Source organism: Lipotes vexillifer, unplaced genomic scaffold (genome assembly GCF_000442215.2).
Source record: "Lipotes vexillifer unplaced genomic scaffold, Lipotes_vexillifer_v1.1 scaffold1442, whole genome shotgun sequence".
Lineage (NCBI taxonomy): Eukaryota > Metazoa > Chordata > Mammalia > Artiodactyla > Lipotidae > Lipotes > Lipotes vexillifer.
Window position 1 is genome coordinate 607,203 of NW_006797379.1, and position 16,826 is coordinate 624,028.

General features: G+C 36.5%; 1 pseudogene; it reads right to left on the bottom strand.

Moving 5' to 3' along the window:
* The window catches only part of LOC103069152 (40S ribosomal protein S15 pseudogene), a 65,591-nt pseudogene extending 51,005 nt beyond the window's left edge, over window positions 1-14,586 (bottom strand).
* Between the last annotated feature and the right edge of the window lie 2,240 nt (window positions 14,587-16,826).

Below are 16,826 nucleotides of genomic sequence, written 5' to 3' on the forward strand. Positions count from 1 at the left end.
TGCACTTTTCTGAAAGTGGTGATGAGAAGAATGCTCATTGTGAAATTTCTAGAACCACATGTTCCCTTTCACTTCTTACAAAGAGGAGGAATTAGTTTATCTTTGCCAATTCTATAACTTTCTGGGGATGTAGAGGAAAAGAGAAGTAGTTACTTTTATTTGTCTCTGCTTAAAACTAGATGTTTGAGTTTGCCTAGTTTCATCCGACTACTCACACTATCCTAGACCCTTTTTAGAAGTGATGTGCTACCTCTTTATTTTTCCTGTCCTTTAGGATTTGTCACAAGCCCTAAGCTCCACTTCTTCTTCCTATCCTAAGAAGCAAATTATTTTCTCCTTTTCTTTCTTAGTTGTCAACTATAATAGAAGAGAGAGTATTAATTTCAACATAATCTCCCTGAATGGTTGATATCCTTGCATTTTCTTACTTTAAAAAATGCACTTTCCTCCATTTTCAATGTAATTTTTGTGATATTTACAATTTTCTGATGTTGAATTGGGTACTTTGTCATGTAATTTGCAAATCTTGCAGAAAGGAGGAAATGAGGTCTCACTTAGGAATTTACAATTAGATGAAAGGGAAAGCCTCTAGAAGAAAAGAATGAGAAAAATGTGTACATGAAAAGAATTAGTTTCAGAAGTGAGGGGACAGAGGGAGTAAATCTTTTAGATGGGGAAGGAAGATAAAATAAATGTTTTATGCCACCCAAAATGTTGGGTCTCCAAGATGCCTGGTATAAAGGATCCTCCTCAGGTGTAAACATCTATCCACATCTATGATGTAAGTTAAAGTGTACCAAAACGCTAAAGGAGGCTACTACTCCCTCCCATACTGACTCTGGCATTGTGCCAGGTATCTCCACCCAATTCATACTTGACAATACTGCAGTGGAGTTGGTTACTACGGTGAACCAGATTCCCCGAAGTCAGGATACTAATAGTTCAGGTTGTGACTGTGGGTGTGGGTGTCAAGTACAGAAGTCACTAGTATCAAAGATGTCAAGAAATGTATAGGATAGGCTTTTAAATGGATCATCCACAAGGACTCTGGGGCCACCCAAGAGGGTGATATGATTTGGGAAAGAAAGACTGAGCCAGATGTCAAAGTCTTTAATATATGGGAAATTATACTCAAAAAATCACTTGTTAGCAGTGATGATGAGGAAGAGATGGTTTTATGAAAGGAGAAAGATGATGACATGAATTGTAAAATGAGGGAACAGAGAGTTAGGGTTCTCCACATTTCTTTTTTTGGGATTGGCTCACGTGAATATAGAGTCTGGCAAGTCCTAAATCTGTGAGGCAGGCTGGCAGGCTGGAAACTCAGGCAGGAGTTGATGCTCCAGTCTTGAGACAGAATTTCTTCTCTTAGAAACCTGTTTTTACTCTAAGACCTTCAACCGATTAGATGAGGCCCACCCACATTATCAAAAGTAATCTCCTTAAAGTCAACTGATTGTAGATGTTAACCATATCTACAAAATACCTGCACAGCAGCACCTAGACTAGTGTTTGATTGAATAACTGGGTACTATATCTAGCCAAGGTGACACATAAAACTAACCACCACAGTGAGGATGGAAAAACAAGAACTTAGTCAGCTTTTTCTTAACTCTAAAACTTATTTCTATCTCTAAGCATTTTTTATTTTTTCAGAAACCTTTACTCAAACATCTCTTCTAGTCCATTATGTGCTTCCTATCTATTAAAATCCATTAAGCCCCTTTCCTATTAATTCCACCAAGAAGGATTTATCCCTTGAATTCAATGATAGTTCAAAAATTTGAAATTAATCAATGTGATAACCCACATGAACAGAATGAAGGATAAAAAATCACATATCTCAATAGATGCAGTAAAACCATTAAAAAATTTTAACACCCTTTCATGATTAAAAAAAAAACTCCCAACAAAGTAGGAATAGAATAGAAAAAAGAATAGAAACTACCTCAACATAATAAAGGCCATATATGAAAAGCCCATAGCTAATATCATGCTCATTGGTAGAAAACTGAAAATATTATCCTCTAAGATAAGGAAATATGCACTCTTACCTCTTCTATTCAACATAGTACTGGAAGTCCTAGCCAGAGCAAATATATAAGAAAAGAAATAAATTGTGTTCAAATTAGAAAAAAAGAAGTAAAATTATCTCTGTTCACAGATGATGTGATCTTATATGTATAAAACTCTAAAAACACTACAAAAAAACTTAGAAATAATAAACTAATTCAGTAATGTTACAGTTTACAAAATCAACATACAAAAATCAATTGCATTTTTATATATTAACAATGAACAATCAGAAAAGGAAATTAAAAGAACAATTGTATTTACAATAGCAAAAAGGAAGAAAAAAAGAAAATAATTAAGATTAAACTTAACCATAAGGTGAAAGACTTTACAATGAAAACTATAAAACATTGCTGAAAGAAATTAAAGAAGACACAAATATATGGAAAGACATCCCATGTTCATGGATCAGAAGACTTAATATTGTTAAATGTCCATACCACCTAAACTTATCTACAGATTAAACACAATCTATGTCAAAAACTCAATGGCATTTTTGTACAGAAATAGAAAAAAAAAACCTTACATTCATATGGAACCTCAAAGGATCCCAAATAGCCAAGACAATCTTGAGAAAGAATAAAGCTGGAGACATCACACATTCTGATTTCAAAACATATTATAAAGCTACAGTAATCCAAACAATATGGTACTGGCATAAAGACAGACATATATAGACCAATGGAACAAAATAGAGAGCTCAGAAATAAACCTGTGCATATAAGGTGAATTGATCTTTGACAAGGGTACCAAGACTACACAATGGGGAAAAGATCATTTGTTCAACAAATGGTGTTGGGGGAACTAGATATCCACATGGAAAAGAATGAAATTGGACCCTTATCTTACACCATGCATGAAAATCAACTTAAAATGAATTAAAAACTTGAATGTAAGACCTGAAACTGAAACTGTAAAACCCGTAGAAGAAAACATAGGGAATTAGCTTCATGAAATTGGAATTGGCAATGATTTCTTGAATACAACACCAAAAGCACAGACAATAAAAGCAAAAATAGACAAGTGGGACTAAGTCAAACTAAAAGGCTTCTTTGCAGCAAAGGAAATAATCAACAAAGTGAAAAGGCAACCCATGGAATGGGAGAAAATGATGCAAACCAAAATATGTATGATAGAGGATTAATATCCAAAAAATATAAGGAACTCCTACAACTCAATAGCAAAGAATACCAAATAACCTGATTAAAAATGAGCAAAGGACTTGATTAGACATTTCTCCAAAGAAGACATACAAATGGCTAACAGGTATATGTAAAGATGCTCAACATCACTAATCATCAGGGAAATGCAAATCAAAATCACAATGAGATATCACTTCATAACTTTTAGGATGGCCATTATCTAAAACAAAACAAAGTAGAATAACAACCAAAAGTAAGAAGTGTTATCAAGAATGTGGGAACACTTGTACACTGTTGGTAGCAATGTAAAAATGGTGCAGCCACTATGGAAAACAGTATGGAGATTCCTTAAAAAATTAAAAATGGAAATACCATATGATCCAGTTACCCCATTTCTGAATATTTATCCAAAAGAATTGAAAACAGAATCTTGAAGAGATATTTGGACTTTTATGTTCATTGCAGCATTATTCACAATAGTCATAATGTAGAAGCAACCTAGATGTCCATCACCAGATGAATGGGTAATGTGGTGTATACATACAATGAAATATTATTCAGGCTTAAAAAAGAAGGAAATCTTGTCATATGTGACAACATGGATGGACCTTGAGGACATTGTGCTAAGTGTAATAGTCCAGTCGCAGAAGGAAAAATACTGCAGAATTCCACTTATATGAGGTATCTAAAATAGTCCAGGTATGGAAGGCTGGTTCAATGCCTGAAAATCAATCAATGTAATCCACCATATCAAAAGGCTAATGAACAAAAATATTATCATATCAATTGATGCAAAAAGCGCTTTTGAAGGAAACCAATACCCATACATGAAAAAGAAGGCTTTCAGCAAGTTAGGAATAAAGGGGAACTACCTTAAATTGATAAAGAGAATCCACAAAAAGTCTACAGCTAACTTCATACTTTATGGTGAGTGAACGGCTGCTTTCCCCCTAAGATCAGGAATGTGGCAAAGATGACCACTCTCACCATTCTCATTCAACATAATACTAGATGTTCTGGCCACTGCAATTAGGCAAGAAAACAAAATAAAAGGCATTCAGATTAGGCAGAAAGAAATACAGCTATCTCTATTTGCAGATGATTTTCTATGTAGGATATCCCAAGGAATCTACAAAAGCACTCAGAGAACGAATAAGTTAATTCAGTAATGTTATAGGGTACAAGAATCAACCACATTTCTATCGATTAAGAATAAAGTTGTAGAAACCAAAATTAAAAACAAAATACCATTTATAATTCCTCAGTGAAAATGAAATACTTAAGTATAAACTAAATCAAGGATGTAAAGGACATGTATTCTGAAAAATTATAAAATGTTTATGAAAGAAATCAAAGAAGACCTAAATAAATGGAGAGACATACTGTGTTTATTTATCAAAAGACTCACCACAGCAACTGTCAATTCTCCTTTAATTGATATGTAGGTTTAGTGCAATTCACAGTGAGGATTTTTGTAGAAATAAGCAAGCATATTTTAAAATTTATATGGAAACGACAAGTTATGGAATAGCTAAAACAGTCTTGAAAAAGAAGAATTAAGTGGAAAGAATCACTCTACCTAACTTAAGGTTTACTATATAGCTAGAGTGATAAAGAAGTGTAGTATTGGTGGAGGGATAGACACATAGGTCAGTGGAACAGAATACATATCCCAGAAATAGAGCACTATATATATGCCCTACGGATTTTTGACAAAGGTTCAAAAGCAATTCAAAGGAGGAAGAATAGCCTTTTCAACAAACAGTGCTGGAACATTTAGACATCCATGGGGGGGGTGAAAGAACCTTGACCCAAACTTCATACTTTACACAGAAATTAACTCCAAATGGATCACAGACTTCTTAAATGTAAAATGTAAAACTAGGTATCTTTTAGAAATAAACATAGGAAAAAATCTTTGGCATCTAAGGCTAGGCAAAGTCTTCTTAGACTTGACACCAAAAATATGACCCATAAAAGGAAAAATTGATAAATTGAACATAATCAAAATAAAAAACTTTTCTCTGTGTAAAGCCATGTGAACAGAATAAAAAGATATGCTAAGGAGTGGGAGAAAAAATTTGAAAACCACACATTTGGAAAAGGACTTGTATCCAGAATGTATGAAGAACTATCAAAAACACAATAGTAAAAAACCATCCAATTAGAAAATGAGCAAATGACATGAACAGACATTTCACCAAAGAAGATATATAGATAGCATATAAATGTATGAAAGATGTCCAACATCATTAACCATTAGAGAAATTTAAATTAAAACCACAATGAGATATTACTACATCATATTAGAATGGCTAAAATAAAAAAATAGTGACAACACCAAACGGTGGCAGATATGAGTAGAAACTGGATCAGTCATAAATTGCTGGTGGAAATATGAAATTGTTCAGCCAATCTGGAAAACAGTTCAGCAGTTCTATAAAAAAACTAAACATATATATAGCATACAACCCAGCAATTGTACTCTTGGGCATTTATCCCAGAGAAATGGAAATTTGTTTTTACACAAAAACCTGTACACAAATGTTCACAATAGCCTTATTTCTAATAGCCCCAAACTGAAAACAACCTTGATGTCCTTCAACGGGTGAATGGTTAAACCAACTATGGTACACCCATACCATGGAATACTACTCAACAATAAAATTGAATGAACTACTGATACGTCCTGGATGGATCTCCAGACAGTTCTGCCGAGTGAAAAAAAGCCAGTCTCAAAAGGTTACATGCATACTGCATCATTCCATTTATGTAACATTCTTGAAATGACAAAGGAATAAAGAACAGATTAGTGGTTGCCAGCTGTTAGAGACTGGGGCAGAGAATGGGAGGGAAGTAGGTACAGTTATAAAAGGGTATCCTTGTGCTGATCAAACTATTATGTATCTTGACTGTGGTGATGAACCCATGATTCTACACATGTGATATTGCATAGAGGTAAATATATACGTATATATCTCTATATATAGATATACTCACAAATGAGTGCATGTAAAGCTAATAAAATCTTAATAAAACAGAAAGATTCTATGAATATCAAGATCCTGGTTGTGATATGGTACTATAGTTATGCAAGGCGTTACTATTGGGGGAAACTGGGAGAAGAGTATATGGAATCTTTCTATATTATTTCTTATAACTTTATTTGAACAAAATGTTAAAAAATAAAGAGATTGGGTAGATTAAACAATGTTAGAAACAAAAATGGGACAAAACATCAGAGATCAAACACATCAGAGATTGAAAATGGTAAGAGATTTTATGATCAACTTTATGCTCATATATTTGAAAACTTAGATAAAACAGATAATTCCCCAGAAAATGTAACATTAAAACTGACTAAACAGAAAACTTGAATAAACATAGTCATTAAAGAATCTGAGTCAGTAGCTAAAGAGTCCCTCCCACACAAGCACAAAACACTAGGTCTAACTGATTTTATGGATGAATTTTACCAAACATTCAAGAAACATAGAATTCCAATCTTCTGTAGACTCCCCAGGCAATAGAAAATGAGGGAACACTCAATTATTTTATTTAGGCTAATATAATCTTCATACAAACAATAGACATGGGCATTTTAAGAAAGGGAAATTGCTGGCCAATCTCACTAATTAATACAAATGCAAACATCCTAAATAAAATATTATCAATACTATTTCACTAATTATAAAATATTATCAAGAATATATTACTTAGGATGTTTGCATTTTAATGTCTTAAAATATGCGACACAACTAGGTTGGGTTTAACTCAGGCATAAAAGTGTAACTAGTAAGTTGAATAAGTAGGACTCATGGGATTATAATCAGAAAATAACTTTGATTTCCCTACTGCCAATGTAAGTCTACTCTGTGGGATCAGATCTTTTCTCTTGAATCAAAAGTAAGACAGTTCCATGATTCTTGTGTATTTTGGTCATGTTTTATCACAGAAGAGTCCCAGTTTAATTAAAGTATTGGTTATAATTAAAGCTTTAGTATTTCTTTAAAGTTGTATTTCCTTCCATCTCTCACCTAGGCCTACTGTGGGCTGGGTAGTTGAAATGAGAAAGGAGATGTGGCCAGTACCTTCTTACTTTCTCCACAGAGTGCTTCTAACCTTTCTCTGCTATATTGCTTATGTGGATTTGTTATCCTTCTAGAACTGTACCGTAGAAGGAGATAGGTGAGGAGAGGAAGAAGAATAAGTTCTTTCTTGATTAATTCTTCCATGAACCAGGATCAATATTATTAGAGCCTAGCTGGTGTTTGAAACCAATGTATTTTCTTATGGGGTACTCCTATGGGCTTTTCTGAGACCTTCCTATCCTTCATATTTCTCAAGTGAAGTTGACAACAAGTGTACTGTGTCTTCTCAGATCTGGTTGACATATATCAAACCTTCAAGTAGTTCCAATGAAGCTCCTTTCCCTAGGCTTAAGGTGAATGTGAGCCCAGCTCCCACACCCTTCCACTGGGAGAACTTTAGAGGCACAGAATGTCTACAGCTTTCTTCCGATTCCTCTCCTAATTTCCAAGCCCTTTCTTGGCCTCTCCACCTTTTACATGTGGGGATTGGCAGTCAGCTAAGGGTCACAAAACCAGTTTGCAACTACCTCCTTTACAAGACCAGCATGGTGGTCTCACACCTCACATTGGAATGTGTTGTTTATTGTTGGGGCCTCAGCCAAAACTGAGACTGAAATTGTTTCATTTTAAGATCTTGTTTCACAATATTGTTATACCATTAGGAAAATCTATTAATGTAATTCAACACAATAAACAAAGGAGAAAAATATATTATTATTTCAATAGAAGCAGAAGAATCATTTGATAGAATTTAGTATTTATTTATGACTTAGAAATCTCTTACAAACTAGCAATACAAAAGAATTATTTATTTTTTTTGGCTGCGCGGCTTGCAGGATCTTTGTTCTCGAACCAGGGATCAAACCCATGCCCTAACCACTGAACCACCAGGGAATTCCCCCAAAGAATTTCTTAACCTGATTAAGAGTATCTATCAAAAACTTCCATAGTAAACACCATACTTAATGGCCTTATTTTTAAAATAAGGATCAAGACAAGGATACCATTATCTTTACTTCATTTCAACATTTCACTGGAGATTCTATCCAGCATGGTAAGACAAGAATGTTTTAAAAAGAGAAAAAAATTTATTAAAATAAGAAAGGAATAAAACTACCACTATATATTGAATATGCAATTGTCTATACAGAAGATCCAAGAAAACCTATAGAAAAATTATTAGAGTCGATAAGAAAGTTTAGCAAATTCACTAAAGATAAGCTCAATATGTGAAAATTGATTTTATTTCTATCCATTAGTAACAAAGTTAGACAGAAATGTGATTTTCTTAAAAGGTGGCATTTTCAACAGCAGTTTAAAAAGAAAACCAGTAACAGATCTAACAAAGGATATACATGACCTCTATGGAGAAAAATTATAAACTGTTATTATAAAACTTTAAGAAAAACCCAAGGAAATGGTGAGAAATACCATGTTTACGGAGAAGACTCCATAATCATAAATATGTTAATTGTCCCCAAATCAACCTGAGAATTCAGTGCAATCCCAATCAGAAGACATTCATGGGAATAATAAACCCAAATTTGGGGGTGGGGGAAATGTGAGAAAGGGCATTATTTTACAATATTTCTTAATCTAGGTAGTTGGTATACAGGTATTCATTATGTTCTTTTCTCATGTTTTTTTTTTTTTTGGTATTTCTGAAATATTAAGTTTAGGAAAAGGGTGCTGAGTACACAACTTTGGCATTGCACTGGTGTCTACAAGCCAGTCTCACACCAATAATTGATAATTTGATATGGATTCCTATCTATGTGCGTTTACACACTGGATTCTCTATGCTTTACTCCTATGTGACTTGAAGCAGGTAATTGATACTCCTAAACCCTCAGTTTTCCACATCTATGAAATGTGGCTCTCATAAGCAATTTAAAATTTCTAAAAAGTTTAAAATAAGGAGATAAATTATTCTCTCAGTAAATTTTAGTTTGTTTCTCTATAAGAGGAGATTGTCAATCTGGTTCAGAAAGTGAAGCATCTGGGAATCATAGTGCCCTTTGAGAAACACCATGAGATTCTGACATATATAACTCAATCTTGTGAAGTAGGAGACGTTTTACTCAAAGTAAGCGTGGCATATGTTTGCAGTATATGACCACAACCACACATGTAAATAAAAAGTTTCTAAATTACTGCACTAGTCTGCATTTGCTGCCACATCAATAATTTTGTCATCTGCTAGTGCTCCCGGCAGCCAGTATGAGAAAAATTTATGGACGGAATTATAAGATTGAAAAATTCCCGTCTGTTAGTCTAACTGCCCCACCCCACCCCACCCCACCCCACCCCATGCATTGAGGAAAGAGCACCAGTATTGGAGTTTAGTTGAAAAACCTTTAATTATTCTTATGGGAAAAAAATCCCTGGGATGCAAAGCAAACAGAACATTGAAGAGGAAGGCCTAGTGGCTCCACCCAGCAGAAAGAAAACATCTTCAAAAACTCGTATCAGTTTAATCAACATGACAAATCTTTCTTTAAAAGGTTTCTGGCTTATTAGTCTTTATTATCAGATACTAGGTCAGACATTCCTTCATTTAAATTTAGAATTACTGTTTTAAAATTCAAATCAGAAACTGTTTGAAATACATCATCTGACCTAAGTTTGAAATGATATATGCACAGAGCACATTCAGATAGTGATCTGTATCAAGTGGGAATCATAAAAACTGCTCCTTAAAGTAGGACTGCCCAAATATTCTAGATTTTGTTGTGTATATATTTTAATTAATTTACAAAGATCCTTGTACATGGAGCCGTGCTGATGCCTAGACCTTCCCATTAGGACTTGAGATGAATCTACTACTGAAAGAAAATAGATGTTCCCATCTATCCTTCCTTCACAGACTGACCAGACCCTATTAAGACAAGAACAGACAATCTTCTTTCACAAGGTTTTTTAGGAAGTTATTGATTAATTAATACAACAGTATTTAGTGAGGACCTATTAGGTTAAATCATTGTCCTAGACACTGGAGATACAGCAGTGAGCAAAAACTTATGTAGTTTAATGTTAGTTAGTGGTAAGTGTTATGAAAAAGAAATTAATCAGTGCATGAGAATAGAATTATGGGTGATGCCATTTAAGATAGAGTGACATTTGAGTAGAGGACCTGAATGAAGTGAGAGAGTTAGTCATGTGAATATATTGAAAAAGACAGTCTCTGAGAGGAGAGAATGTCAAGGCCCTGAGTTGGGAACATGTTTGTTGTGATAGAAGAAGAACAGGAGGCCAGTGTCTGGTTTGAGCTTAGTGAAAAAGAGAGCTAGTGTCAGGAAATGAGGACAGAGAAATATTCAGAGGCCATAAAGTGAAAGGCTTTGTAGGCTACAATAAAGACTTTAGATTTTATTCTAAGTGTGTTGGAAAACCACTGGAAGGTTTTGAACATAGGGAAGACATACACTGAAATATATTTTTATAAGGGTCATCCTGGAAACTATAGAAGAATGAAATGTAGAGAGATAAGAGTACAAGGTGGAAGGCTACTGCAGTAATCTAGATGAGAGAACATGGTGGCCGGGACCTGGAGTATACTGGTGGAAGTGGTGAGATGAATGGTGGTAGAAGCTACAGGATTTGCTAGTGGATTAGATGTAGTGTATAAGAGAAAGAGAGTTAAAGATGATTGCAGCTTTTGTGACTTGAGCAAATGCATGAATAATGGTGCCTGTCTCAGTTTGTTTGGGCTGCTGTAACAGAATACCACAGACTGGTGGTTTATAAACAACGAAAATTTATTTCTCACAGTTCTGGAGGCTGGGAAGTCCAAGATCAAAGTGCTGGCAGATTCAGTATCTGGTGAGGGCCCACTTCCTTGTTCATAAACAGCTGTCTTCTTGCTGTGTCCTCACATGACAGAAGGGTTGAGGGACCTCTCCCGGGTCTCTTTCATAAGTATACTAATCCCATTTACGAAGGTTCCACTCTCATGACCTAATCACCTCCCAAAGGTGCCATCTCCTAATACCATCATATTAGGGGTTAGAATTTCAATATATGAGTGTTGGGGGAGACACAAATATTCAGCCTATAGCTGTGCCATTTACAGAGATGGGAAACAATGGAGAAGGGGCAGATTTGGGGGAGGGGAAATCTAGGGTTCATTTTTTAACATGTTAATTTTGAGATCTCTAGTAGAAATCCAAGAGCAGCAATAGATATGAGACTGGAATTCAAAGGAAAATTGGAGCTGGAGACATTTGGGAAGTATCAGTTTATAGTTTGTATTTAAAACAATGAAATCATTTAGAGAGATCGCATAGATCGAGACAAGGTGTATGAGGATTAAGTCTTGGGCATTATGATATATAGAAATATGGAACAAGAAAATAATAAAGAGACTCAGAAGAGGCAGTCATCAGGGAAGCAAAATCAGTTCTGGAAGCCAAGTGAAGAAAGTGTTTCATGAAGGAGAGAACAATCAACTTTGACAAATGATGCTAAGAACTCAAGGAACATGATAATTGAGGATTGACATTGGATTTGGCAATGTGGAAGGGACTTAAAGAGGCAGACTTCATTGAAGTGTTGATAACAAAAACCATGTTGTACTGGATTCAAGGAACAGTTGGAAGAAAGAAGTGAAGGCTGTATGGGCAACATTTTCAAAGATTTGGGCTATAAAATGGAGTAATGTAATGGTGAGGGAATGTTGGAACAATGGAGATTTTTAAAAATTTTATTATAGTTGATTTACAATGTTGTGTTTAGTTTCTACTGTATAGCAAAGTGACTCATATATATATATATATATATATATATATATATTCTTTTTCATATTCTTTTCCATTATGGTTTATCACAGGATATTAAATATAGTTCCCTGTGCTATACAGTAGGACCTTGTTGTTTATCTATTCTATATATAATAGTTTGCATCTGCTAATCCCAAACTCCCCATTCTTCCCTCCCCCACCCCCCTTACCCCATGGCAACCACAAGTCTGTTCTCTATGTCTGTGAGTCTGTTTTTGCTTTGTAGATATGTTCATTTGTGTCATATTTTAGATTCTACATATAAGTGATATCATGTGCTATTTGTCTTTCTCATTCTGACTTAATTAACCTAGTATGATACTCTCTAGGTCCATTCATGTTGCAGCAAATGGCATTATTTTTAATGGCTGAGTAATAGTCCATTGTATTGGACTATATATATACATACACCAGGTCTTCTTTATCTATTCATCTTTTGATGGACATTTAGGTTGTTTCCATGTCTTGGCTATTGTAAATAGTGCTGCTATGAACATAGGGGTGCATGTATCTTTTCGAATTAGAGTTTTGTCTGGGTCTATGCCCAGGAGTGGGATTGCAGGATCTTATGGCAACTCTACTTTTAGTTTTTTGAGGAATCTCCATACTGGTTTCTATAGTGGCTGCACCAATTTACATTCCCACCAACAGTGTAAGAGGGTTCCCTTTTCTCCACACCCTCTCCAGCGTTTGTTACTTGTAGACTTTTTAATAATGGCCATTCTGTCTGGTGTGAGGTGGTGCCTGATTGTGAAACAATGGAGATTTTTATGACTGGACTTACTACGACATGTTTGTGTGCTGATGAAAATGACAGAAGAATAGATGCTGCAGGAGAAAAGAGGAACAGTTACAGAGCTATTGTTCTTGAAGTGGTGAGAAGGATATGGGTGACAATACATCAAGATAGGAGCTAGACAGTTTATCTGTTATAACTGGAAAGAAGGCAGAGTATCTGGGTGCAAATGCAATTTTTACCCAAAAAACTAGGTTTGCCTCTTGGTGGGTGTTGAGCCAAAAGAGACAACAAAGCCAAAGAGTGGGAGGAGGAAGGATTTATTACTTGCAGCAAGTAAGGAGAACACTGGAGATCTTTCCCAAAGCCAATGTCTCCCAAACAGCAAAACTGGGAAATTTTTAAGCTAAGGGTACATGCATATTCATGAAGGGGATTGTGTGGTTCACAGAGTCCAAGCTTTAGTTGATTGAAGTCACGAGGGTCAGAAAAGGTCAACAACATCATCCCTTAGGTTCCAGTTGATCTGGTGGTTGAGTGCTTCAGGCTAGTCTTTACCATTGAAACAGAACTGGGGGTCTTTACAACTGATATATTATCTTTGCTCTTGTTACTTCTCTTGCCTTACAACCATTTGTTTGTCATTTGTTTCTGCATTCTTTTGTCTCCTTAAGATCATTAATTACTGAAACCTGTTTAAGGACAAGCATCGTGGCCTGGCTTAGGTCCCAAAATGGCTTAAGCCAAAAACGGCTTCTCTCCTGTCAAGAAAGCCATGCCTGGTTCTTTTTCTCTCAGGACTCCCTACCCTGCCTGCTTACACAATAAGATTGGAAGATGCGGTGGTGAAGGATGTGGAAGTTAGAACTCTTTCTGATTGAGTTTTTAGTGAAACAGGAAACAAAGTCATCAGCTAAAAGTGAGGAGTGGGGACAAGTTATTGCAGTTTTAAGGCAGGAGACAATAGCATGACATAGCATCTTAGATAATGGGAGAATGATTTGACCTTTGGTAAGTATAATAAGACTGCCAGCAGCACTGAAGATCTATGTGTGGCTCATGGTCATAAATCTAAAATGAGGCCCCCTGCATACCTTTTACCAATCATGGTGTGTGTGTGTGTGTGTGTGTGTGTGAGAGTGAGACAGAGAGAGAGGGAGAAAGAGAGAGGGATAGCAGGCATAGATTCCAGCAGAGGCAGCTGTTGGCAATAGGTTGTGGCATATAACTCTGCAAACTGCCCTACACCCACCCAGCACGGCTCTCTGTGAATTCTCCAGAAAACACTCTGTGTGTGATAGTCTCCCTTTGTCAGACTCTGCACATTGGCAGCTGTGTTGTTGAGTTTTGTAATTATACAAATGATGACAGCAGCCCAAACAGCTTCCCGTGTTTTCCAGTTCTTCCTTAAGGAAAACGGGCGAGCATTTCCTGTTACATAGAATCATACATAGAATCTAGGCTCTTAGTGGTGATTTTCAGGGTCTGTATTATAAGGAACCATGTTATGATGGACCTTAGTAACCAAATTAATGAACCTGGATCTTATCCTAAAAGTAACAGTAAGAGGGCAAATAATGGAAGTCTTTTTTTATTTTTGGCTTAAAATATTGACCTATTATTTCTCACGATTCTCTGGGTTGATTGGGCTGTTCTGCTGGACTCACTTCTGAAGTGGCATTCTGTTGTAAGGTTGGCTGGACAGGAAGGTCTGAGATGGCTTCAGTCATATGCCTGGCAGTTGGTGCTGGCCTGTTACCGTCCATGTGGGTTCTCATCCTCTAGTAGGCTAAACTGGTTTCCTTCGGAAGCCTCAGGGCAGTGTTCAAGATGGGGAAGGTGCAAGTTGCATGGCCTCTTAAAGCTGAGGCTTTGGAATTCATAAAAAAATCACTTCTGCCACATTCCATTGGTCAAAGCAAGTCCCAAGTCCAGCTCAGATTTAAAGGGGTAGATAAATATACCAAATCTCTGTGTAGGAGGATGGGCAAAGTCACATCGCAAAGGGGCAGGCATACTGCAAAGGGAGAATTTTGTGACCGTTAAAAAAACTGACCACACCAAAAAACACTACCGGAATTCCAGGAAACCCGCTTTGGGAAATGTCATTCTAGGCTGAGTGACTGTTCCCCCCTAAAAAAGCTATTCCACCATTAGAGTACATATCAATACATGTGATTGTTTAATTTCATTTTATAATCATACTGTGGTCCTAGGTCACATTCACTGGAATTACAAGTGTTCTTTAATTTAGTTATCTTACTTTACTAATTGCCAATGTTTTCCTGGGGTAACTCCAATAATTCCTCGCTTATTTTTGTAAGCCAAGAACAAAAAAGTCTTAAACTGAAAAAAATAATGTGTGCTTATTTTCTTTTCCAAAGTATTAGCAGCAGAATCAGAGCTATGCTGGTCACATGTAGCACAACTGGGGGAGACATCTTCATGCAAAGTTGTTAACAGTCTGTCTCCTATGCTGCACAGACCTGCATGAATGCATAGTCCAGATCCAGGTCCTGAAACTGTCTCCAGGTTAGTGGATGTGCTAAGGTATTTTGCTTTAGGATGCTTTCTAGCATCAGAAAAGGAGGAAGAGACTACACTGTTTAGAAAGATTGCATTCATGAAGATCCTTACACTTGATATCTTTAAGAAGATGATTTTCATGTGACTTCTTCTGAGGTTTGCAATCTACCCCTTTCCTTTAGTTTATGGGCTCTTTCATTAATTATAAGCTTCAGTCTGTAGTTGTGCTTCTCCCAGACTTCTCAGATGCCAAAGAAAGGCCATACTGGATACTGCTTGAGCTTGATGGCATACTGTAGCAGATGCTAAGGAGTGGCTCACTCTTCTATTCCAGCCTTTTTCTAGTGTGCCTGTTTGTACTTCAAAGACTGTAAAACTCCCTTGCAGCTAGGATTCTGAATATGATTTGCACTCTACCAATTAAGTACTCTTGTGTGAAACCTGAATTGGGAAATGGGTTAAGTGGGAAGAGAGGCAGCATGTAAGGCATCCCTGTGGATTGTGACATGGGCTATAGGGTTCTGGAACTGACAGCTGTGATTTCCTGATTCTGCAGCAGCTCCTTTGGCAGCCCAGTCCTGTGGGGCTTTGGGGAGCTGTCCCTTGAATCTCAATCTAGAATTTTTCCTCAGTGTTGATGTCTTCCATAGATTTATGGGTTCTACTGCATGAGAAGAGAGAAGACACCAATGAGAGAAGGCAGAATGACCCCTAACCCAAGAGGTCTTTAGCTGTTCTCCAGGGCATTACTTCAGTTTCTGTTCCCTTGGGGCACAGAGCTGGGTGGAGAAGGGGTAAAAGGGATTTGGAGAGGCAAATGGAAGATACTAGCACAATAATTAGGTCGAATGATCCAGCCAATCCTTGGCTTTTAACTGGGTTTACACCTGCTCTCACTGGCATTCAGTGTAGGAGGTTTGCTCTGAAATATTCCTTTGTAAAACATGCTGGATACTATGCTGTAATATTTACATACCTGTTTCAGTTAAGTAAATCATTAAGGTGACTTTATAAAACGGGTATCATTATCACAACCTTACAGATGAGCAAATTCCCTGAGAGGAAATGGAATTGATGGGATTTGAACTTAGGTTTGTGTGGTTTTAAAGCCAAAGATTTTCTAGAAAGTCATGCCACCTTAGAGAGAGTGAGAGAGAGACAGAGACACACACACAGAGAGGGAGACTCTGAAAAGGCACCAGGCAACCCCTTTGTCCTAGCAAACACAGATTTCACAAGACATTGCCTCTGTTTCCTCGGTATCAGCCACCATGAATAACACAGCCAGCTATCATTTTACATGTTGCAGGCTCTGGATTACTTCAAAGAACGTCTCAGGCATATTTCCTGAGGATTTTAAAGTAGCCACACTCTGGGTTTTTTTGAACCACATAATGATTCCCTCGGATTAGAGCAATTTTCTACATTTCACATCAGCTTTTCCAATGTAGTTGATATAAAATACTTTTTTTCTCAGTTC